The sequence below is a fragment of the Phyllobates terribilis genome, unplaced genomic scaffold (assembly GCF_046119375.1).
Source record: "Phyllobates terribilis strain yellow unplaced genomic scaffold, ASM4611937v1 Scaffold_11__3_contigs__length_659146591, whole genome shotgun sequence".
Classification (NCBI taxonomy): domain Eukaryota; kingdom Metazoa; phylum Chordata; class Amphibia; order Anura; family Dendrobatidae; genus Phyllobates; species Phyllobates terribilis.
The window spans coordinates 280601928-280625980 of NW_027362771.1; the positions used below are offsets into that span (position 1 = coordinate 280601928).

General features: G+C 42.5%; 1 protein-coding gene across 7 annotated transcripts in view; it reads left to right on the forward strand.

Annotated features, from left to right (window-relative positions):
* The window catches only part of FRMD4A (FERM domain containing 4A), a 494181-nt gene that overhangs the window by 251425 nt on the left and 218703 nt on the right, over positions 1-24053 (forward strand). Inside the window, exon 1 of one of the 7 annotated variants that reach the window (XM_073652366.1) lies at positions 16435-16886. The exons of the other annotated variants lie outside the window; for them this stretch is intronic. The gene's annotated coding sequence lies outside the window, so the exon portion shown is untranslated. Of the gene's footprint in view, positions 1-16434; positions 16887-24053 lie in introns of those variants that run through there. 7 annotated transcript variants of the gene reach the window in all.

Here is a 24053-nt window from a genome sequence, read left to right on the forward strand (position 1 = left end):
TTCAATGTTTACTTGGAGATACTCCTGTACCATCGTCTCTAGGCGTTGACTATGTGTCAGACTTCTTGTCTCCTGTGGCCTTGCAAAGGATGGGCTAAAAAAGTGGTGAAATGATTCCGCAAAATTGATGTTACCAGCAGATACTGTGGTTCTGTTACGGTTTGAGTGCTGAACACTCGACGGTCCCACGGTTGGCAAGTTGGAACTGTGAGATTCACTACGTGCACCACTGGTGTTTTGTGGAAAAGCACATGTAAGATTCTGCAACAGTCTCTGCTGATACTCCTGCATGCGTGCATCCCTTTCTATGGCAGGAATAATTTCTGCAAATTTACTTTTGTACCGGGGATCTAACAGTGTGGCAACCCAGTAGTCAGGATTATTTCTAATTCTCACAATTCGAGGGTCATGTTGCAGGTAGTGCAGCAAGAAGGCACTCATGTGTGTTGCGCATCCAGGAGCACCAAGTCCCTGTTGTGTTGGTGGCGAGGTAACAATCATGCTTCCTTCGTCTGTCCTCTCTCCCCAACCTCGCACAACAGAAATGTGATCAAGGTCTCCCTCATCTGATGAAACTTCCATCAGTTCGTCCTCCACTTCTTCCTGGGCTCCTGCACCTTCCTCACTAGTTTGGCTGCTACCATGCGCCCTGGTAAAACCATCTCCCCCACCCTCACATGCCTGCCGCCTTGGTGCTGCTGACCGTCTGGACCTTGCAGATGTTAGCCCTTCCGCATACAACTCCACCTCCTCTACTTCCTCCACCTCCTATTGTGCCACCACCTGACTCCAAATTCTGTTTAACATGTGCTCCAGCATGTAAATCACTGGAATAGTCATGCTGATAATGGCATCGTCAGCACTAAACATCTTCGTCGCCATTTCAAAACTGTGCAGAAGGGTGCATAGGTCCCTGATCTGAGACCACTCCTCCAGCGTGATTTGCCCCACCTCTGGATCTCGTTGGCCCAGGCTATACGTCAGAACGTATTGCACCAGGGCTTGTCGGTGCTGCCACAGTCGCTGCAACATGTGCAGAGTTGAATTCCACCGGGTAGGCACATCGCATTTTAGCTGGTGAAGTGGCAGGCCCAACGACTTCTGTAGAGATGTAAGTCGCTGAGCTGCAGGATGCGAACGGCGGAAGTGAGCACACAGCGACCGTGCCCTCTGCAGAAGGCCATCTAGTCCGGGATAGTGGGCTAAAAATTGCTAGACAACCAGGTTCAACACGTGAGCCATACAAGGCACGTGTGTGACATTGCCCCGGCGAAGGGCCGCACCCAGGTTTGCAGCATTGTCGCACACGGCCTTCCCTGGTTTCAGGTCCAGTGGAGACAACCATTCATGAAATTGGTTCTCCAGAGCTGACCACAACTCCTCAGCTGTGTGACTCACATTTCCCAGACATTTCAAAGTAAAAACCGCCTGATGACGTTGAGCCCTACTGCCAGCATAGTAAGGAGGTGTGCAGGATCCCTTCTGCGCAGTTAGAAAGCTTGTGGCATGACCAGACAGGCTTTGGGTGCAGGTGGAGGACCGAGAGGAGGTTGAGGAGGCAGAAGCAGTGGAGGAACTTTGAGATAAAGAGGATTGACGCACAACTCGTGGGGACGGCAAGACTTGGACAGCAGCCCCTTGTCCTGCTGTCACCATAGTTACCCAGTGCCCAGTCAGCGACATGTAACGCCCCTGTCCATGCCTACTCGTCCAAGTGTCTGTGGTGAAATGCACCCTGTCACACACAGAGTTTCTCAAAGAAGCGGTGATGTTGTGTGCGACATGCTGGTGGAGCGCAGGCACACCTTTCTTTGAGAAGTAGTGCCGACTGGGCATCTGGTACTGGGGCACTGCGACGGACATAAGGTCTCGAAAATCCTCTGTGTCCACCAGGCGGAAAGGCAGCATTTCTGTAGCCAAGAGCTTGCAGATGGTGAAATTCAACCTCTTAGCTTTCTCATGGCTAGGAGGAAATGGTCTTTTACTTGTCCACATCTGAGGGACCGAGGGCTGGCTATTGTGCTTAGACGGGGTTGATAAGGGTGTCCCCGGCAAACTGCCGGTCTGTGAGGAAGATGCAGGCGGACATGTTAGGTTGCCTTGATCCAAAGGTGGTGCTATCGATGTCGGACAGCACTCAACACCAGCTGGTGTTACCACCTCCAAAGAAAATGATGACCTGCCAATCACGCTGGCTGTTGCGGGTAAACAGGTGGCAGGTCTGCGCCCCAAAACAGGTGTGACTGCTGTCCACCCAGTCACAGAGGATGAAGAGGCCGCGGATGCACAAGATATGGCAGACGGTGGTTGGCCCGGCCGGCTAGGCCGCATTGTAGCACAGTGAGCTTCCCACTGCAACTTATGCTTCATGTCAATGTGCCGGTTCATGCATGAAGTACTCAAACTATGTATTTTTTGGCCTCTACTTAGCTTTTGCTGACAAATGTTACAGATAACACGAGTTGGGTCATCTTTATCGATCTGAAAAAATGCCCAGGCTATGCAAGGCTTAGCACCCATGCGACCTGAAGAGCCACCACGACTTGTGGTGAGAGGCAGAGTTGTGTTTGAGGATGCAGTTGTTGACGTGCTTCCAGTACTACGTCTCTGTCCAGGAAGGCGCAACCTGACCTCGTCGTCACTAGCATCCTCCTCCACCTCCTTTGCTGACCTCATCTCTTGGCTGACTGTGGGTTGACAGTAAGTGGGATCTCCAACCTCATCATCATCACCCTGTGCGTTATCACACCCGTCGTCCTCAGAGCCAACCTGTTCCTGCCCTGACAAAAAACTAAAGTTGTCGCTCCAATCAGGTATTTGAGTCTCATCATCGTCTTCCTCTTTGTCTCCACCAACAGGAGTTACAGTTTGGGAATGAGGGTCTACATTATGGTCAGAACCTTCTGCGTCTGGTCCTGGATCCGACTCATAAAGATTCTGGGCATCAGTGCAGATCATTTCCTCGTCTGGATTCACAGAAGCGCTGGAGTCGACCTCTGATTCCCAGGCTATAGTATGAGTAAACAGCTCTGCAGACTCAACCATCTGTTCTACCTCATACTCAGACGGGCAGCTGGAGATTTGGGAGCTGTGAGGAAGCAAGTGCGATTGGGGTGACACCTTTGAGGACTGGAGTATTTGTGATGTTGAAGTTGATGTGGAGGAGAGCCCACTTAAAGGAACACTTGATATCCGTTGAAGCACCTGCTGTTTTTGTGCCTCATCTGGAATTTGTAGCGATTGGCGTGGCTGTAAGAAAGGGATCTTATCACATTGTCCGCTAAAAGAAGTAGACATTTTAGTTTGGCTGGAAGATGGTCTTTCTTCTGCAGATGTTACTGTTGCTTTAACACCTACCCCACGGACACAACCTTTTTTCCCCTTCCCAACACGCCTATTCCCCTTTCCACCAGCAGTAGGCCTTTTTCCACTCATTTTGGTGGTTAACTAATTCACAACTCTGGAGTTGTTTGCACAAAAAAACAATGGATGGGAACCGAGCAGAGCTGAGTGGCCAAACTGTGGTATTAGGCCAAAACTATTGGCTGGGTTAGATGCAGAAAAAAATTATATTCAATTTGCAACCTGATGGAGGTCAGTATAGATGGACTAATAGAACAAGTCCCACACACAGCTAGAAGGCCAAATATTTTTTCAGAGGTAGATGCAGAAAAAAAATATATTCAGTTTGCAACCTGATGGAGGTCAGTATAGATGGACTAATAGAGAAAGTCCCACGCACTGCTAGAAGGCCAAATATTTTTTCAGAGCTAGATGCAGACAAAAAATTATTTTTAATTTGCAACCTGATGGAGGTCAGTATAGATGGACTAATAGAGAAAGTCCCACACACTGCTAGAAGGCCAAATATTTTTTCAGAGCTAGATGCAGATAAAAATTATTTTTAATTTGCAACCTGATGAAGGTCAGTATAGATGGACTAATAGAGAAAGTCCCACACACTGCTAGAAGGCCAAATATTTTTTCAGAGCTAGATGCAGATAAAAATGATTTTTAATTTGCAACCTGATGGAGGTCAGTATAGATGGACTAATAGAGAAAGTCCCACACACTGCTAGAAGGCCAAATATTTTTTCAGAGCTAGATGCAGACAAAAAATTATTTTGAATTTGCAACGTGATGGAGGTCAGTATAGATGGACTAATAGAACAAGTCCCACACACTGCTAGAAGGCCAAATATTTTTTCAGAGCTAGATGCAGAAAAAAATTATATTCAGTTTGCAACCTGATGGAGGTCAGTATAGATGGACTAATAGAACAAGTCCCACACACTGCTAGAAGCCCAAATATTTTTTCAGAGCTAGATGCAGATAAAAATTATATTCAATTTGCAACCTGATGGAGGTCAGTATAGATGGACTAATAGAGAAAGTCCCACACACTGCTAGAAGGCCAAATATTTTTTCAGAGCTAGATGCAGACAAAAAATTATTTTGAATTTGCAACCTGATGGAGGTCAGTATAGATGGACTAATAGAACAAGTCCCACACACTGCTAGAAGGCCAAATATTTTTTCAGAGCTAGATGCAGAAAAAAATTATATTCAGTTTGCAACCTGATGGAGGTCAGTATAGATGGACTAATAGAACAAGTCCCACACACAGCTAGAAGCCCAAATATTTTTTCAGAGGTAGATGCAGATAAAAATTATTTTTAATTTGCAACCTGATGGAAGTCAGTATAGATGGACTAATAGAGAAAGTCCCACACACTGCTAGAAGGCCAAATATTTTTTCAGAGCTAGATGCAGACAAAAAAATATTTTTAATTTGCAACCTGATGCAGGTCAGTATAGATGGACTAATAGAATGATGCTATGCCCAAAAGATTTTACTTCACTAGGTGCAGTAAAAAATTGGTATTCTATACACAGGTGGTATATCTTGCAACACAGAGAGGCTACTCCACTGACTAACACACTCTGCAATAGGCCAAAAAGGATTAGCTTTGCTAGATTCAGCCAAATGCTGTGAAAAAAACTTGCACAGCACTGGCACAGACCTGCCTGGCAAAAACTGATGGGAACTGATGTAACCTAGTCCTGAAAAGGACTGCAATTACAATTAGTCTTTACTCCCACAACCTATCTATTTAAGAGCACAGACCTGCCTGATAAAAGTCGTAGGAAATGCTGTAACCTAGTCCTTAAAAGGACTGCAATCACAACTATTCCCTACTCCCAAGCTATCTGTAGATTTGTGCGAAAACTGGCTTGAAATTAACAAGGTATAGCGCACGCAGCAACAGCGGTGCCGTCTAACACGCAGCTGCAGCAGTGAGAAAATGGTGGCTATGGGGAAAATGGCTTGGTCTTATAGGGCAAGGACATGTGACATACACTGCCAATGACACATGCCCTTGCTTGTGTGAAAAAAAGCACTTCGCTCCGTGTGTGCGCTGCTGATAGGCTGACAGATTGCACCTCCCCACTGTAAATGCGGGAAAGAGAAAAAAAAATGGAGATCTTCATTATTCCTGCAGAGATCCATCCACTGCCCCTCCCCCCGCCCCGCTGTACACTCAAACTGCGTATTAACATTAATTTTCATCATTACTGAGAAAAAATCCAGTTATGATTTTGGTGCACGAACAGTTATCGAACATAACCTCGAACAGCCGAATTTTTCTCAAATCGTTCGTGTTCGCCGAACGGCTCGAACACCGCCCAAAACAGCTCGAATTTGAGATTGGCGAACAGTTCGAGTCGAACAACACTCATCTCTAGTCATTACATGTTACTGGTAACTCCCCCTTTCAGTTAAAATAAGCTTTGAAGGCAGATTCTCAAGCAGATCAGTGTCCGGCCCATAGCCTAGAACAGATCATTTATATATTAAGAAAAATACGGATTTCTCTGGAATAAGACATCAGATCGCAGATATCAAGGTATCATGTTATTCAGCTTCCCATGACCTGTGTGCCCAATAGACGGCTTAGGTGGGTTGATCCTACTGACAGATTCCCTTTAATGCTGGAAAACATTTTATAAATCATACCTAATATATAATAATATATTGAATTCTACATTGACCCTAATTACCTTTCCCCAATGGCTCTTTTTTTTTTTCCTAACCTTGCTATATGTAATCTAAGGGTGGTTCTATGTTGCTATATACATTTTTTCTGTTAAACTGTGCAAAATGTATCAATTTTAAAATGAATATACCGTACTAAAAAAAAGTTCCTGTGTTTAGATATTTTTGTTCCATACTTGTTCAGGTGCCCACTACTTTTTTTTTCATTTGCTCTCAGAATAGTCTAATTCTTATTGCAGGAATTACAACCCCTCCAGTATAAAAAAGAACCTGAGGGGTGAAATTAAGCTACTGAGCATGTGTGACCACCAGAACCTAAGGTAGGGCATAATGAGAGAAGCTCAGAAGAACACTTGAGGCACAGTGAACTGTAGTTCTGTTTTCTTTGATCCAAGGCTATGTTCACACGTTGCGTTTTTGCAGTGTTTTTTAATGCGTTTTTTAATGCAAAATTTCAGCTGCGTTTTACAGTATCAGCAAAGTCTATGAGATTTCAGAAATGAAACAAAATCTTGTTTTTTATTTTCCTGACTGTTTAGTCAAAGAGCAAAAAATGCAACGTGTGAACATAGCCTAACAGACTAAAGTAGTATTTACTCACGGGACATCCTCTTTAAGATAATCTTCACAATAGTGTTACTTTTTTACCTGCTGGTTAGAAGAATGGGTTACAAGAAAGGCTTACTGTTTTGCAGGAAAAATCAATCCCTGGAACATAAGCCTTCTGTCATACTTCATCAGGCTTGCTCCTTTTCCTGTTTTTGAAGTTTAGGAAATATACATTTCAGAAATCACAACTCAATCATTACATGTGTTATAAACACTTTCCACTTCCCTCCTGTAGATGGTGCTATTATTTAGGAAAAGAAAGGGGGGTATTTTATTTTACTTTTGTATTTTGTTTTTATAGACCTTGTACTGTTTGTTGTATAGTTTATGCCATGATAACAGTGACCTAGGACTTTACTGATAAAAGTATTGGCAGCTCCCTGCACAAATTATCTTTGGCGCTAGTTCTGACTCTATTTTACAAAGCGAGAAATACTCCAGATATTATTATTATTATTATTATTTCTAGAAAATGTTGTACTGCTACATTATTTTTCCAAATATATGACATAGGACCATGTAATATGTCTTAGTATGGCACAGGTCTGTGTACTTGGTTATTTATCATATTGTGATACATTATATGGCACCTCTATGCAGTTTGTGAAAGCTGGAAACACTTAGAGAATGTCAGGTAGAAATATGGAGAGCATTCAGAAGAGAAGGGAAGCACAGAAGAGGAGTGCAGGTTTCAGTTGGGATCAAATCTGTGAATAAGAGAAAAAATGCAGAATAGGCAAGGTTACACTGTATAGCTTGTAGCAGCGATCCCTACATACTGCCTGCATAAATATTTAGCCAAAAAGTACAAAGAATTAATTTTTAACATGACTGTGTTCAGAATTCCTAACTTAAGGGTGTAAATGTTCCCTTTTTCCATTGAACGATGTGTATTAATTTGCCATAATAATAGTCATGTGTAAAGCATTAAGGGAAACATTGGATTATTATTTTCCGTGTGAAGGGAAACATGGCTGAAAGATGTTATTGTAACATTTTGGCAATGTCATCGTCTTTTAAAAAATGCCAGAGAATCGCCGCCTAGGAAACTGAAGCACATACAGGGCAGGTCCTATCGATTTGTTTCCTTTCTTGACTTTTTTGCTTGGACTTTTCGCTGACTCAGCATCGAGCTGCCAGCTCCTTTTCCTGCTGCCAGCATAATTGAAGACATAACTTTATCTTGACTCCATATGCTATTAAGAAAATGGAAGTCTCCACAACCCTTTAGTTCCCTGATGTCCCAGGGGATCATCCCTTCCATAGTCATAGTTTGCACTTTTTCTGGAATATCGGGATGCTTGCCATTGTTGCACATCTCTGGCTTTTCTCGCTTATGCAGGTTGTTAGTACAGATTCCTCTTTTGTTGGGTCAGTGCAATTTTCATTAATGTGTGACTTTTTTAGAATCAGTGTGATGTCATGTCTACAGTAAAATCATTGTGGAAATGTCTGGATTTCATCCTTGTCATGGTCTGACCAATAGGACACAGTTTTACTTGGCTCATGTTTCTGTTGCTATGTTTGTAAGATTATAGTTACCATAGTTTCATCTAAATAATCGTTACTTTCCCATGTGTTTTTTGTTTTTTATTTTGCAGTAATTTAAAAAAAAAAAGTAAACTAATGGATCAGTCAATATAACTTACTGTATGACTCAAATGTAAAGCCCAAAAAAGTAGGGTTTAAAGGTGCACAAGCACTAATATACCGTAATACATGCTGAACCTTTATTAACATTATTATTACTTACTAACGTAGAGTGAACTCAATTTACGGGGTAAATTGGATTCATATTAAATAGATTCAATGCAAATTGAATCAACAGGGAAAAGCAGAGCTGTGGAGTCTGAGTCGTGGAGTCGGAGTCAGTGTCCAGTTTGGTGGAGTCGGAATCGTGGAGTCGGAGTCGGAATTGAAGTCGATATAAAATGGACCGACTCCAACTCCTAAAATATATAATAAATTGGGTACAGTAGTTCAATGCAGTTTGTGGGGAATATTTTTTCATAAGAATTTGGGAAAGTTATGAAATGTCCTATAAATGGCTGTTCTATTCCTGATCTAAGGGTCTAGACTTTTAGCTGAGATGAACCTGTGCTACAGTAAATTTAACACTTAAACATGAGCCATGTATGAGGGAGTCAAAGTCGTGGAGTCGGAGTCGTAGAGTCAGAGTCGGAGTTGGAGTCGGTGTCATGGAAATTGGGGAGTTGGAGCCAGAGGTTTGGCTTCCCGACTCTTCCTGGCCACTAGTCATTTCTTGCCAGGTCTTCCATTTAGTAGGCCCCACAACGCTAACTAGACCCCACATAAATTGAAGACAGAAGTACCAGAGGACCAGTTAGCGGGCCAAGGAGGGGTGAATATAAGATTTTTTTACCTCTCCCCAACCTCTATAATCCAATAAAATTGCAGCCAGAGGTCATTTTGCCGAATTCATCCAAAACTTTGGCTAATCTGAATTTTTTGAAAAATTCAAGGCAAATTTGATTTGCCTTAAATCGATTTGCTCATCTTTATTACTTAACCATATTAAATGTACAGAATCACAAACATATGTAAATTATGGTAAGTAGTTAAATTTTTCTCAGTCCCCATGGCAGTGACTTCAGCCTGTCCATATTTTCTATAGCTACTAGCAGAACTGAAGCACTGTGTGCATCCATACCTGCCTAATGCCCCCTTCAGATAAATCCAAAAATACAGCTAGATATGTCACTCAATGGATCACAAACAGACAATAATGGTGCATATAAGGCCTTATCCAGACATCAGTTTTTCAGGTATGAGTTGTATCTGTGTTTTATTTTACAGATAGAACTTGTGCTCGTACCCAGAAGTGTATCAAACGGGGAGGATAGAGGCCCCGGGCCCCTCACTCGGACGGGGTAACCTGGAGCAACAACTAAATCAATAGAATTAAACACTGTAGTAGAGCAGGAATGCATGGTCTCCCTCCCTTACTCCTCTCTGTTCTGTAGGCCGCAGGTTGCTTTAGGTTTGTAGGCTACAAAACGGCTGAGTGACTTACTGGATGAGTCCCAGGCAGAAGCGCAGAGATGAAATGGTGTCACCGTGCTGGTAGTCTGAAATCATGTGCGTGTCCTAGTGTGATGGCATCAACTCGTTGGTCTGCCCACACCTTCTGTTTGCCAGTGGACTCACCAGTATCCAGGGATAGATGAGTTTATGATGTTTATTTTTTATTTCATTAGTACATGTAGAGGGATTGTGGGGGCATCAAATAATGTGGGCACTACTGTGGGGGCCTTCATATAGTGTATAGGAAGGCTTTGGGGCATTAAACTGTGTATAGGGTTTTCTTAGGGCATTATACTATTTGTAGGGGGGCTTTGATGGGCATTATACTGTGAAAGGACTACTGTTGCAACCATCATACAATGTGGAGGGCAATATACTGTGTATAGGGGGGGCTTTGAGGGCTGCCATACTGTATATAGGAGGCTGTGGGGAACATCATACCGTGTATAGGGAGCTGTAGGATCATCATACTGTGTATAGGGGAGCAGTCAGTTGGGGCCATCATATTGTGTATAAGAGACCAGTGGGGACAGTATACTATATATAAGGGAGTTGTGGGGAAATCATAGTGTGTATAGGAGAGCTGTACATAGGGGGACTCAGGGGACGTTATTACTGTACATGGGGGTAATCGAGATATTATTACTCATTGTAGAATATACAGTTAGGTCCATATATATTTGGACGGAGACATTTTTCTAATTTTGGTTCTAGACATTACCACAATGAATTTTAAACAAAACAATTCAGATGCAGTTGAAGTTCAGACTTTCAGCTTTCATTTGAGGGTATCCACATTAAAATTGGATGAAGGGTTTAGGAGTTTCAGCTCCTTACATGTGCCACCCTGTTTTTAAAGAGACCAAAAGTAATTGGACAGATTAAATAATTGTAAATAAAATGTTCATTTCTAGCACTTGGTTGAAAACCCTTTGTTGGCAATGATTGCCTGAAGTCTTGAACTCATGGACATCACCAGACTCTGTGTTTCCTCCTTTTTGATGCTCTGCCAGGCCTTCACTGCGGTGGTTTTCAGTTGCTGTTTGTTTGTGGGCCTTTCTGTCTGAAGTTTAGTCTTTAACAAGTGAAATACATGCTCAATTGGGTTGAGATCAGGTGACTGACTTGGCCATTCAAGAATATTCCACTTCTTTGCTTTAATAAACTCCTGGGTTGCTTTGGCTTTATGTTTTGGGTCATTGTCCATCTGTAGTATGAAGCGACGACCAATCAGTTTGGCTGCATTTGGCTGGATCTGCTGAGCACACAGTATGGCTCTGAATACATCAGAATTCATTTGGCTGCTTCTGTCCTGTGTCACATCATCAATAAACACTAGTGACCCAGTGCCACTGGCAGCCATGCATGCCCAAGCCATCACACTGCCTCCACCGTGTTTTACAGATGATGTGGTATGCTTTGGATCATGATCTGTACCACGCCTTCACCATACTTTTCTCTTTCCATCATTCTGGTAGAGGTTGATCTTGGTTTCATCTGTCCAAAGAATGTTCTTCCAGAACTGTGCTGGCTTTTTTAGATGTTTTTTAGCAAAGTCCAGTTTAGCCTTTTTTATTCTTGATGCTTATGAGTGGCTTGCACCGTGCAGTGAACCCTCTGTATTTACTTTCATGCAGTCTTCTCTTTATGGTAGATTTGGATATTGATACGCCTACCTCCTGGAGAGTGTTGTTCACTTGGTTGGCTGTTGTGAAGGGGTTTCTCTTCACCATGGAGATTATTCTGCGATCATCCACCACTGTTGTCTTCCGTGGGCGCCCAGGTCTTTTTGCATTGATGAGTTCACCAGTGCTTTCTTTCTTTCTCAGGATGTACCAAACTGTAGATTTTGCCACTCCTAATATTGTAGCAATTTCTCGGATGGGGTTTTTCTGTTTTTGCAGCTTAAGGATGACTTGTTTCACCTGCATGGAGAGCTCCTTTGACCGCATGTTTACTTCACAGCAAAACCTTAAAAATGCAAGCACCACAACTCAAATCAACTCCAGGCCTTTTAGCTGCTTAATTGAGAATGACATAACGAAGGGATTGCCCACACCTGTCCATGAAATAACCTTGGAGTCAATTGTCCAATTACTTTTGGTCCCTTTAAAAACAGGGTGGCACATGTTAAGGAGCTGAAACTCCTAAACCCTTCATCCAATTTTAATGTGGATACCCTCAAATGAAAGCTGAAAGTCTGAACTTCAACTGCATCTGAATTGTTTTAAAATTCATTGTGGTAATGTCTAGAACCAAAATTAGAAAAATGTTGTCTCTGTCCAAATATATATGGACCTAACTGTATGTAGTGTAGTTCTTCTGATTTGCAATGTTGCTTACCCCATGTGCAGGGCATTGCAGTAGTTAGGTATCAATGGTTACGACCACTAGCAACTAACTGTCACTATATGAGTGGTGGTAATCATGGATACCTGAGCTACTGCAATGACCTGAATATGGGGTAAGCCACATAGAAAATTGAAAGAAGTACACTACATTTCTAATTGAAGATATTTACTAATATTATCATTAATACACCTACTACATATTGGGATAGGATCTTGGAGATGGGAATACTCCTTTAAGAATCCTTACTCATTTAGTTTATAGTTTTTTACACAGCTTTTGTCAAAACTTCAAATAATGTATTTTCAATTTTTTTTAATAAGCTTAGTTCTTATTATTTTTGCCAAAAAACTTGGTCAGTGGAGAACATTTATAAGATATATTCAGAAATAAGCAGCTCTGGCTCCATGATAAAACAATCTTTGTAGAAGTCTAAGATTAGATAACAAATTGTATATAAATATGGCCTTCAGTGTTGCCATCTGTCCAGAAATTCCTGGACAGTCCATAAAAATAAAAACTTTTTCGGACTCTAAGTTGTCCAGAAAAAAACTAAAAAACTTACCGTATTTTTCAGACTATAAGATGCACCGGACCATATGACGCACCTAGGTTTTAGAGGAGGAAAATACAAAAAAAAAAATGTAAGCAAAAAATGTGTTCATGATGCACTTTTAAGGGGGAGGGGGTCTTCTGCTGACACTGGTATAGGGGTAATATCCCCCAATTCTGACAATATCCCCTATCCTGGTATATATGCCCCCCCCTTCCTTTTATACGTGGTCCCCATCCCCATCCTGGTATGCCTGGCATCCCTCCATCCTGGTATGCATGGAACCCCTCCATCCTGGTATGCATGGCACCCCTCATCCCTGTCCTGGTATGCATGGCACCCCTAATCCCTGTCCTGGTATGCATGGCACCCCTCATTCCCGTCCTGGTATGCATGGCACCCCTCATCCCCGTCCTGGTATGCATGGCACCCCTAATCCCTATCCTGGTATGCATGGCACCCCTAATCCCTATCCTGGTATGCATGGCACCCCTAATCCCTATCCTGGTATGTATGGCACCCCTAATCCCTATCCTGGTATGCATGGCACCCCTCATCCCCGTCCTGGTATGCATGGCACCCCTAATCCCTATCCTGGTATGCATGGCACCCCTAATCCCTATCCTGGTATGCATGGCACCCCTAATCCCTATCCTGGTATGTATGGCACCCCTAATCCCTATCCTGGTATGCATGGCACCCCTGATCCCTATCCTGGTATGCATGCACCCCTAATCCCTATCCTGGTATGCATGGCACCCCTAATTCCTATCCTGGTATGCATGGCACCCCTAATCCCTATCCTGGTATGCATGGCACAGCAATCCCCATCCTGGTATGCATGGCACAGCAATCCTCATCCTGGTATGCATGGCATCCCTAATCCCTATCTTGATATGCATGGCACCCCTCATCCCTGTCCTGGTATGCATGGCCCCCTCATCCCTGTCCTGGTATGCATGGCACCCCTCATCTCCGTCCAGGTATGCATGGCACCCCTAATCCCCATCCTGGTATGCATGGCACCCCTTATCCCTATCCTGGTATGCATGGCACCCCTCATCCTTATCCTGGTATGTATGGCCCCCTCATCTTTATCCTGTTATGTATGCCTCCCTCAGAGTTATCCTGGTATGTATGGCCCCCTCATCTTTATACTGTTATGTATGGCCCCCTCAGCGCTACCCTGGTATGTATGGTCCCCTCATCCTTACCCTGGTATGTATGGCCCCCTCATCCTTACCCTGGTATGTATGGCCCCCTCATCCTTATCCTAGTATGCATGGTCCCCCTGCGTCTTATAGTCCGAAAAATACGGTAGGTTGGCAACTCTGACTGCCTTTATAATAGCACAAAATAAGCTGTTATTGAAATTATAGAGAACTGAATTTGTATGAATGATATCATTATTATTATTATTAACATGGTTCATGGACAGGCATTAGTTTACAAATTCTTAACTACTTCTTGTATCTAGAACACCTACATGAGTGTAAGGAGCAATATATATTATATAAAAGTACACATAATGATAGTAATGTACAGTGGCATAGAGTACACTTTACCTATCAAAGAAAACGCACCGACGCGCATTTCATATCAAGCTTCATCATCAAAGGGAGTTTTGTTATTATCATCTACCTACCTTTAGTATTTTATATGTCTGACTTTTGTATGCCTACTTTTATGCTTGCACATTTCTATATAGGTATTCTTTACTTCCTGTATCTGTAGCCCAAAGGTCTCATGGGTCATCTTAAAATGATTATACATATTATCATTTGAATCATAGTGATATATGTAAGTTTGGAAGCATCTGGATTAACCTTGTTAGCATGACCTTGTTACATGTGCTGGTATAATAATAATAATAATAATAGTTTATTTTTATAGCGCCAACATATTCCGCAGCACTTTACAAATTTTAGGGGGGACTTATACAGACAATACAGAATAAGCATATCTCATATCGAACGGAGTGAGGGCCCTGCTCGCGAGCTTACAGTCTATGAGGAAGTGGGGGAGACACAAAAGGTAAAAAGTACATATATTGTATCCTGTATCCTGATGGTACAATACTTTTTTTGACTGCCAAAGTTCATTGAATTAGAGACATTTCTAAAAAAAAATTCCAAGAATATAATGTAGACCATATCGTCTTTGGATAGATTTTTCTATGTAGTAATCTTATTTAGATATTTTTCACTCAGTCACAAACTTTTTGTATAGTTTGCCCTACTGCCTCCAAGACTTATGCTAAAATTCTGGAACTTTATTATTTGCTTAATGTGATTTGATTTATTAATCAAAGTGAGTTTTTGTGTTAAATGATAATTGCAAAATTGTCAGTTTACCATACAGGTGCATCTCACTAAATTAGAATATAATCAAAAGTTAATTTATTTCAGTTCTTCAATACAAAAAGTAAACTCATATATTATATAGAGTCATTACAAACAGAGTGATCTATTTCAAGTGTTTATTTCTGTTAATGTTGATGATTATGGCTTACAGCTAATGAAAACACAAAAATCATTATCTCAGTAAATTAGAATACTTTATAACAACAGCTTGAAAAAAGTTTTTAAAATCTGAAATGTTGGCCTACTGAAATGTATGTTCAGTAAATGCACTCAATACTTTGTCGGGGCTACTTTTGCATCAATTACTTGATCAATGCGGCGTGGCATGGAGGCGATCAGCCTGTGGCACTGCTGAGGTGTTATGGAAGCCCAGGTTGCTTTGATAGCAGTCTTCAGCTCGTCTGCATTGTTGGGTCTGATGTCTCTCATCTTCCTCTTGACAATACCCCATAGATTTTCTATGGGGTTAAGGTCAGGCTAGTTTGCTGGCCAATCAAGCACAGTGATACTGTTGTTTTTAAACCAGGTATTGGTACTTTTGGCAGTGCGGACAGGTGCCAAGTCCTGCTGGAGAATGAAATTTCCATCTCCAAAAAGCTTGTCGGCAGAGGGAAGCATGAAGTGCTCTAAAATTTCCTGGTAGACGGCTGCGCTGACTTTGGTCTTGATAAAACACAGTGAACCTACACCAGCAGATGACATGGCTCCCCAAACCATCACTGATTGTGGAAACTTCACACTAGACCTCAAGCAGCTTGGATTTTGTGCCTCTCCACTCTTCCTCCAGACTCTGGGACTTTGATTTCCAAATGAAAATTGAAACTCTGGGACCTTGTGGAGTGTGTCAATGACTGCTTTCTGGACATCTGTCAAGTCAGCAGCCTTCCCCATGATTGTGGAGCCTACAGAAACAGACTAAGGGACCTTTTTTAAACGCTTAGGAAGCCTTTACAGGTGAAATAGATCACTCTGTTTGTAATGACTCTATATAATATATGAGTTTCATTTTTTGTATTGAAGAACTGAAATAAATTAACTTTTTGATGATATTCTAATTTAGTGAAATGCACCTGTATGTGGTTTAGCTGTAGATGGAGACGTTGCTACCAGCATATAAACCAAATTTCTGTCTTGCGTTTTTTATTTTAAAGGGTTAAAAAAATAAGTAAAAACAATTAAAAACTAAAGTAAAAGAGCTGTTTAACTAGAAATTGTCATAAAGGCATCTCGCCTTGCGTAGTAACTCCAGCTGAGATTCCCGGGAGCAGGTTCTCCGCTGCTGGTACCGCACAGATGTTGCTATGCAGAGTGTGGTGCAGGGCCCCAGCCTGAAGACTTACTCAGGATCAGCATCAGCCTCTTCTGTTCTCCTTCCCTTCCCCCACCACCAGGCAACCTCTTTTCATTTAAAGTGTGTTTTTGTCTGCACGTGAGTCATTAAAAAAGGGAGGAATGCACCAGCAGGAAAAACCTAGGGAAAAGCAATGGGCTGAGGCAGCTTTCTCACCCCTCCTTCCAGCCAGTGGCATGCTCTGCCTATGTGTGTGAATCTCCTTGTGGCGAGCACTTTCTACTATTTCGGGGTTTTTTTTCTCTTCGTAACGATGAACATTTCTGCGGTACACCCTGGACCACAGCCAGTGTCTATGTGAGAGACCGTTAGCGGGGTGATGGGATGTAATAGCACAGTGGAAAGAGGCAGAATCACAGGCACACACATATACACACACACATACAGGAGGAAGCCAGCAAGAGGGGCTGTGTCTGCTGTATTCCAGCAAAGCCACAGAGGAGGTACTGGAGATGGAAATGGATGCTGCTTGTTAGGCCGGGAGCCTGTTTAACCAGGATTTAATGTGATGCTTTTTCTGGGGTTGATTTCTGCAGAGCATCTCATCCTTAAGAGAAGGTAATGTGTCAGCATCATATATGTTTTCTATTGGAATATGTTCTTTAATTGTACTGGAAATAAATGCAAGAAACATGAGAACATAGGCATTGTAGGTTTAATGCATATCCACCTGAATCAGGTGGAGAGTCTACAGAACAGCAGCCTTCTGCAGTTATGTATGAGTGCATATGTGTGTGTGTGTATATATATATATATATATATATATATATATATATATATATATATATAATTAGTATATAATGATATGTAACTTGCACATTGATGCAATGAGACATACAACAGACTTGCAGTGTGTATTTGTATATATGTGTGCATGCGTATGTGTAATGTGTGCATACACATACGTGTATGTGTGTATATGTATATAATATATGTATATATAGATTAGACACAAACATTAAATATAAATAGATTTTAATCTGAAATAGGAATTGACATGGCATTTTTATATTCTGCACATGCTATACCGGGCAGAGCTATTTCATTGACCTCCACAATAAATGTAAGGTGGAAAGGCAGAAATAATTGAGGCGTCAGCTGGATATTCTGTTGCACTTTGAGGTGCAGTAAGTGCACACCAAGGAGACAGACTTCAGGAGGATAGCTTAGGGAACAGGATGTTATTCATTCGGGGCCACACTAGAAGACATGCTAATTGCATGATGATGAAGGTGGTGATGCTGGTTGGTACTGCAGAGACATATTCAGCTGGCAGGCTCATTGCTGGAGGGTCAGATATTACAGTTTTCACCTTTTCTATGGTCCCGGTGTTTTAGGAGGCGTTTAGTTCTATAAATAGCCTTGGCAGATTTGGTGCTATACACAGTGATGCAGGCAGCCTACCCAGACGGAGCGTATAGCTAGGAAACATGAGACACGTCCATTATAATACTCACTCAATGGTAGTAAAAAGAAAAAAAAAAGCTGCAATGTATTAGGGGGGATGGTGGCGGAAAGTGAGGCTTTAATGGACTTTTATATATCAAATGACGGAAGTTCTCGTTGAAGCAATATTAACACGTCCATTAAAGTGGTTTGGTCCACTTCAGCAATGTAAAGAGTTAAACTGAGTTGGTGCAAGGCATCTTCCCCTGTCATCTTCTGCTGCATATTTAATTAGGCAGCATTACCTTTTAGCTCACTGTAAAGGTTGTGTGAACAGGCTCATGTTGCATCCAGTATCTGGCTGGTAAATAATTCATGAATATTATTTGCACACGCTTTGCATTCAGTCTGGCATGGTGGGAGCTGGAGTCACCTGACACAGAGTTTTCACTCACTTCCATATTCATATAGAATTTCAATTATGATAGCAAAGCTACAGCCGGCGGAGATGAACCAACATGTCATTACCAGACCATACTATGCGATATTACCAGACCATACTATGCGATATCCAGGTCACCAGTGTGGATTACCAATGTGTCTAATTACCATTTTATAGGCATATTTACATCTACATGAGATCATCGTGATATTTTATGGCTCTGTTAGGAGGTTCCTGTCTGTTGCTAGAATGGATGCCATGAAAATGTCTACTGTTATCCTTACAAAACCTTGCCTAGCATACAGCCTCGTCATACAGACATTTCGGTTGCAAGTTGCTAAGATTTGTAGGATACGTTAGTTGCTATGTAGAAATAAATGCTTCTATAAGTGGATTACTAATCCAAGCCACAATGCACCTCCTCAAGCTTCAAACCTGTATGGCCATTCTGTATTCTACAGAGAGCAGACTCCATTACTTCACTAGTGGTATATGGTCGCCTCTGACAGAACACTAGAATAAAATATGCACTTAATATCTATTATTCTAGTTTATTATATTTTATTAATGGTTTACAGAATTTGTATGCAAATTTAGCCATTTTGAAAAATGGCCTTAACTGACCTTTTGGTGTGTGTTATTGTGTCGACATGTATGTAAAGTAGACTGTCTATTCCAGCTCTGTGTACAGGACACCTGCGCCCTTGGGAGTAATGGTAAAAATTACAATTCTTAGGCTACGTTCTCGTGATGAGCTTTTGGTGAGTTTCTTCTGCACCATTTCTGTACCTATTACTTAAAGTAAGTTACTTGCATTTTTTCATTGCGTTTTTGTGTGCGTGCTTTTAACTTTTTGCGTTTTTATTTAGATTTTGACGCTGTCGTTTTTGTCTCTTTTTGGTGTGTCGTGCTTTAAATAAAGCTGCTTTGTTTTTGATACTTCCTCGAATTTGGCTTTGACAAAACTTTATTGATATACTTAGGTGCATAAGAGTTTTTTTTCTCATGTGGATTTTCCACATCTAAGGTCACGTGCAAATATTAAATATTTGGTGAGATTTGACCTTAGTTTTTATATGCCAAAACCAGGAGTGAAGCAGTCAGAGGAAAAGTATAAGGCTACGTTTTCATGATGAACTTTTGGTTCGTTTTCGATGCTGCATGTTTTTGCTGTGTCAAAAACGCAGCATCTTATAGTTCCAACAAAGTGGATGGGATTTATGGAAATCCAATGTCCTCTGTGCTTCATTTTTACGCTGCATAAACTGACCTGTGAAGCGTTTTTCTAATCTGTAACATGTCAATTTCTCTTGCGGTACGCTGAGTTTTCTGTGCGGATTTTCCCTATAGATTTACATTAGATGTGGAAAATCTTCAGCAAAAAAACACACATGCATTTTTAGTGCGCTTCCACAGGGGAAATGCATCAAAAACGCATGTAATCCGCACCTGGGTATAGCAATAAAGTTTTGTCAAAGCAAAAAAAACAGGAAGTATCAAAAACAAAGCAGCTTTATTGAAAGCATGACATGCCAAACACAGACAAAAACACAGCGTCAAAAACACGATAAAAATGGATGTTAAAAAATGTACAGAAAAACGCAATGAAAAAACAAACGTAACCTAATTTACATAATAGTGGCAGAAATTCTGCAGCATCAAAAACGCACCAAAAGCTCAACGTGGGAACAAAGCCTAATAGAAACACAAGCATTTTTTATCCACTCCAGGTTTTGGCTTACATACAGAGGTAAAATACTGACCAAATACTCAGCATGTGCACATGGCCTAATGCAAGCCTATGGGGAAAATCAGCACAAAAAACTCAGCGTACCCACGAGAGAAATTGACATGTTGCGGATTTGAAACACACATCACGGGTCAGTCTACACTGAGTAAAATAGAAGCACAGTGGGCAGGGTCTTACTATAAATCACATCCACTTTGCTGGAGCTGTAAAACGCTGCGTTTTTCACGCAGCGAAAATATGCATCACAAACGCACCAAAGGCTCATCATGGGAACGTAGCCTTAGGCCATGTTCACACGTTCACTATTTGGTCAGTATTTTTAAGTATAATAGAAACATGTGCACCACGTCTGTATTTTTTACCCACTCCTTGTTTTGACTTACAAATACGGAAGGAAAAAAACGCACCGAGAGCTCATTGTGGGAATGTAGCCTTAGGCCACGGCCCCACTATCAGTATTCAGTCAGTATTTTTTCTCAGGAGTGGGAGCCAAAACCAGGAGTGGGTGATAAATGTAGAATTGGTGACTTGTTTCTATTATACCTTTTCTCTGATTGTTCCTCACCTGGTTTTGGCTCCCACTCCTGAGAAAAAATACTGACCAAATACTGATAGTGGGACTGTGGCCTTGGGGTTACAATTTTTACATAGGCAACAAATAATTTCAAGTAATCTGAAAATGTTGCGCAGCGAGGAGAGTGAATGGCAGCGCTGATTGGCACCAGCAGGATAAGGTGTAAAAACACAACTATTAAGCCTTATGCTACTCATATAAATTTAACAAGCCAGCGAATGACTGCAAATCCACTTGTGCTTATGATAATATTTTATGAAATGTACAGTTGTATAATCCAAAGAGCAATTATGTTGTTTTTGCTGCTAGAGTCTTCAAACCCTTTTTCTTCCTATGGCAGGTTTCTGTTCCACTGTGATCTTTCTAGTCCTAGTTTGTTGGACAGTTGTGAGTTTCTTAGAGGCAAAAGGAATTTGTGGATAAGCCTGTCAATTTACAAGGCAAAACTGATTATTTTGTTGGTTTTGTCCTAGTAGTTATTATAATTTTGTCATAAGTTAGATTTGGAGCAGCTAGAATTTTTTTGTTATCTATTTTTTGCTGCCATGTATTATTTTCTATCAAAAAAGGAAGAAATCCAACGCAGGAGAGAAGGCAAAACTTCTACAGCATTTCCTTAGTGAATGTCTCCCCTTGTGCTGGCATCCATTTTTAATCTTAAAGAAAACAGACCAGATTGAATGCAACACTATGGTGGTCACACATGGTGGCCATACATGGCCAGTGTATGTAAAAATATCACTACTTCCAGAGAACGGAAGCATCATGATTATGCAAGCTTAAAGCATGATTTTCCAACATTTATTCATGGTTGTCTTAAAGAAGTTGTCCAGTACTTTAGCACTTTTTATTATCTCCCCAATGTATTCACCCTGTGCCCATAAGTGTTTTTGTAAATACCTTTGGTTGTCCTTCTTGCTTTTTCTTCTGCTGATGTCACATCAAGTGAGGCGTGACATAAGTGACGCGGTCCCCATGGTGAGTGATGGGTTGTGGGCGGGGTTACCACGTACGTCACACCCAGCATCCACTGCGCACTTTCCCAATGAATGAGCAGAGGGCAAGCGCGCGGTGGATGCTGGACTGTGACATGCGGGGTAACCCCGCCCACAGCCCATCACTCACCGTGGAGCACAGCACTGACTCCATGCCCGGCTGCATCAAGAACTTGACGTGACATCAGCGGATGTCAGAGTCGGCTGCAGCCGGGGGTCAAGTGATACCTGTGAGCGGCCAGTGATGGCGCCTCTCATAGGCAATACATACAACTAAAGGTAATTCCTAAACCACTTATGGGCACAGGGTGAATACATTGGGGCAGTTGAAAAAAGTACTGGAGAACTCCTTTAAGAACACACAGTTCTTTCTCTTTGAGGTGTTTTCCATTTATGTTTTAGACCATATTTTTATTGTCTGGCTGCTACAAAAATGCAAGTGGCTTTTGGATTTTTCTAACAGACCGCTAAAGACTATAGTAAATGCTATAGTGGCTTTCCTAATAGAAATACAATGTACCATACTTGGTGGTCCTATCCAGTATTAGCTCATTTTTGGTCACAAATTGTATGCTTACTGTAGTGGAGGAGGTCACTGGGGTACATTGCCCTAAATTGTGTGACATATGTTTATTAGGTGACAAACTTTCTTGTAACGACTACATGGAAGAGCCCTCAATTTTCTTAAACTCATTGTTAGAATTAAAAATGTCATGGTTTGTGAGAATTGGGGGCATTTAGAGCAGACTTGGTCGATCATTTTAGTATTATGTCCTGGATCCGGTGGATGAATTGACGTCATTCTCCAGATGTTCAATACTGCCTCTCACTGTAATGTAGAAGATGTATTTCTCTCTAATGTACCATTCCATTTTTCCATTCCATGGTTGTACCGTATTTTTCGGACTATAAGACGCACCGGACCATATGACGCACCCCAAATTTTAGGGTGGAAAATAGGAAAAAAAATTTTTTGATAAGATGGGGGTCCGTCTTATAGTCTGAATAGGTATCTTACCTGGATGGGCCCTGTAGCTGAGGCACAGGAAGCAAAGTCCTTCAGGAAGCCGTGCCTGGCGCTGGCGGCTTGCGCAGGTCGCTTGGTGGCCTGGGTGCCTGGCGCTGGTGGCCTGGGGCTGGGCGCCTGGTGGCCTGGGTGCCTGGCGCTGGTGGCCTGGGGCTGGGCGCCTGGTGGCCTGGCTGCCTGGTGCTGGTGGCCTGCACTGGGCACCTGGTGGCCTGGGGCTGGGCGCCTGGTGGCTTGGGCGCCTGGTGCTGGTGGGCTGGGGGTCTGGTGGCTTGCGCTGGGCGTCTGCTTGCTGGCGCTGGGGGCTTGGGTGCCTGGGTGAGCGGTGGCTAGTGCTGGGGGCTTGGTGCCTGGGTGACTGGTGGCTGGCTCTGGGGGCTTGGTGCCTGGGTGAGTGGTGGCTGGCGCTGGGGGCTTGGTGCCTGGGTGAGTGGTGGCTGGCTCTGGGGGCTTGGGGCCTGGGTGAGTGGTGGCTGGGGGCTTGGGGCCTTGGTGAGTGGTGACTGGGGGCTTGGGGCCTGGGGGAGTGATGGCTGGCACTGGAGCTTGGGGCCTGGGTGAGTGGTGGCTGGGGCCTTGGGGACTGGGGGAGTGATGGCTGGCACTGGGGTTTGGGGCTTGGGTGAGTGGTGGCTGGGGGCTTGGGGCCTGGGTGAGAGGTGGCTGGGGCCCTGGAGCCTGGTACCGGGGCCGGTGTCTTGCTGTGAGTAGCGTGGCAGAGCGGCGTGAGCGGCTTCCGATGCTCGCGCCCATCTTTCTGAAGCTGAGATCTACATGAAAATGGCCGCCGTCATAGCAGAGCGCATGCGCCGGCTCCGGTGGCCATTTTCCTGTAGATCAGCTTCAGAAAGATGCCCACGCGCACCGGAAGCAGCTCACGCTGCTCACATCAAGAAACCGGCCCCAGTACCGGGCAAAACCCCGGCTCCCAGGCAGATACCTCTTCTGCTGCCACCATCTGCTGCCGCTGTCGCCGCTGCCGCCACCGATCCCGCTCCACCACTACTGGTAAGTTACTTTCGGACCATAAGATGCACCTCCATTTTCCTCCCAAATTTGGGGGGAAAAAAGTGCGTCATATGGTCCGAAAAATACGGTATTTGTAGACTAGTATATCGATTCTTTTATGCTAGACCTGACATGTACTGTACTGCTCTTTGTACTGTTCTTGGGAGACTTTCTCTCCTTTCTTTTAATAAAGTTTATGTTTACTAAAGACTATAGTAATTTGTTTGCCCCTGCTTTGCATAAAAACTGTTTTGGTATAAATAGGACTTCTTAAAGGGGAAAAAATATAATTAAGTAATTCCATTTTTCACTTTTGCTCTTGCTACTAATGTCAAAGGTGGCATTAGTTTATATGGGTAATATTGAAAGGTATTCAGTTTGGCACTGAGATTAAATCCTATTCAAATTGGGTTCTCCTGATCCCCATGTATATACTCATATGAATGCACACAACTCACATCTTCTTATTTTGCACTTTAAATATATATTTCACTAGGTCATTACAATACATCTCAATCCATTCTCATAGATGTATATGCTCAA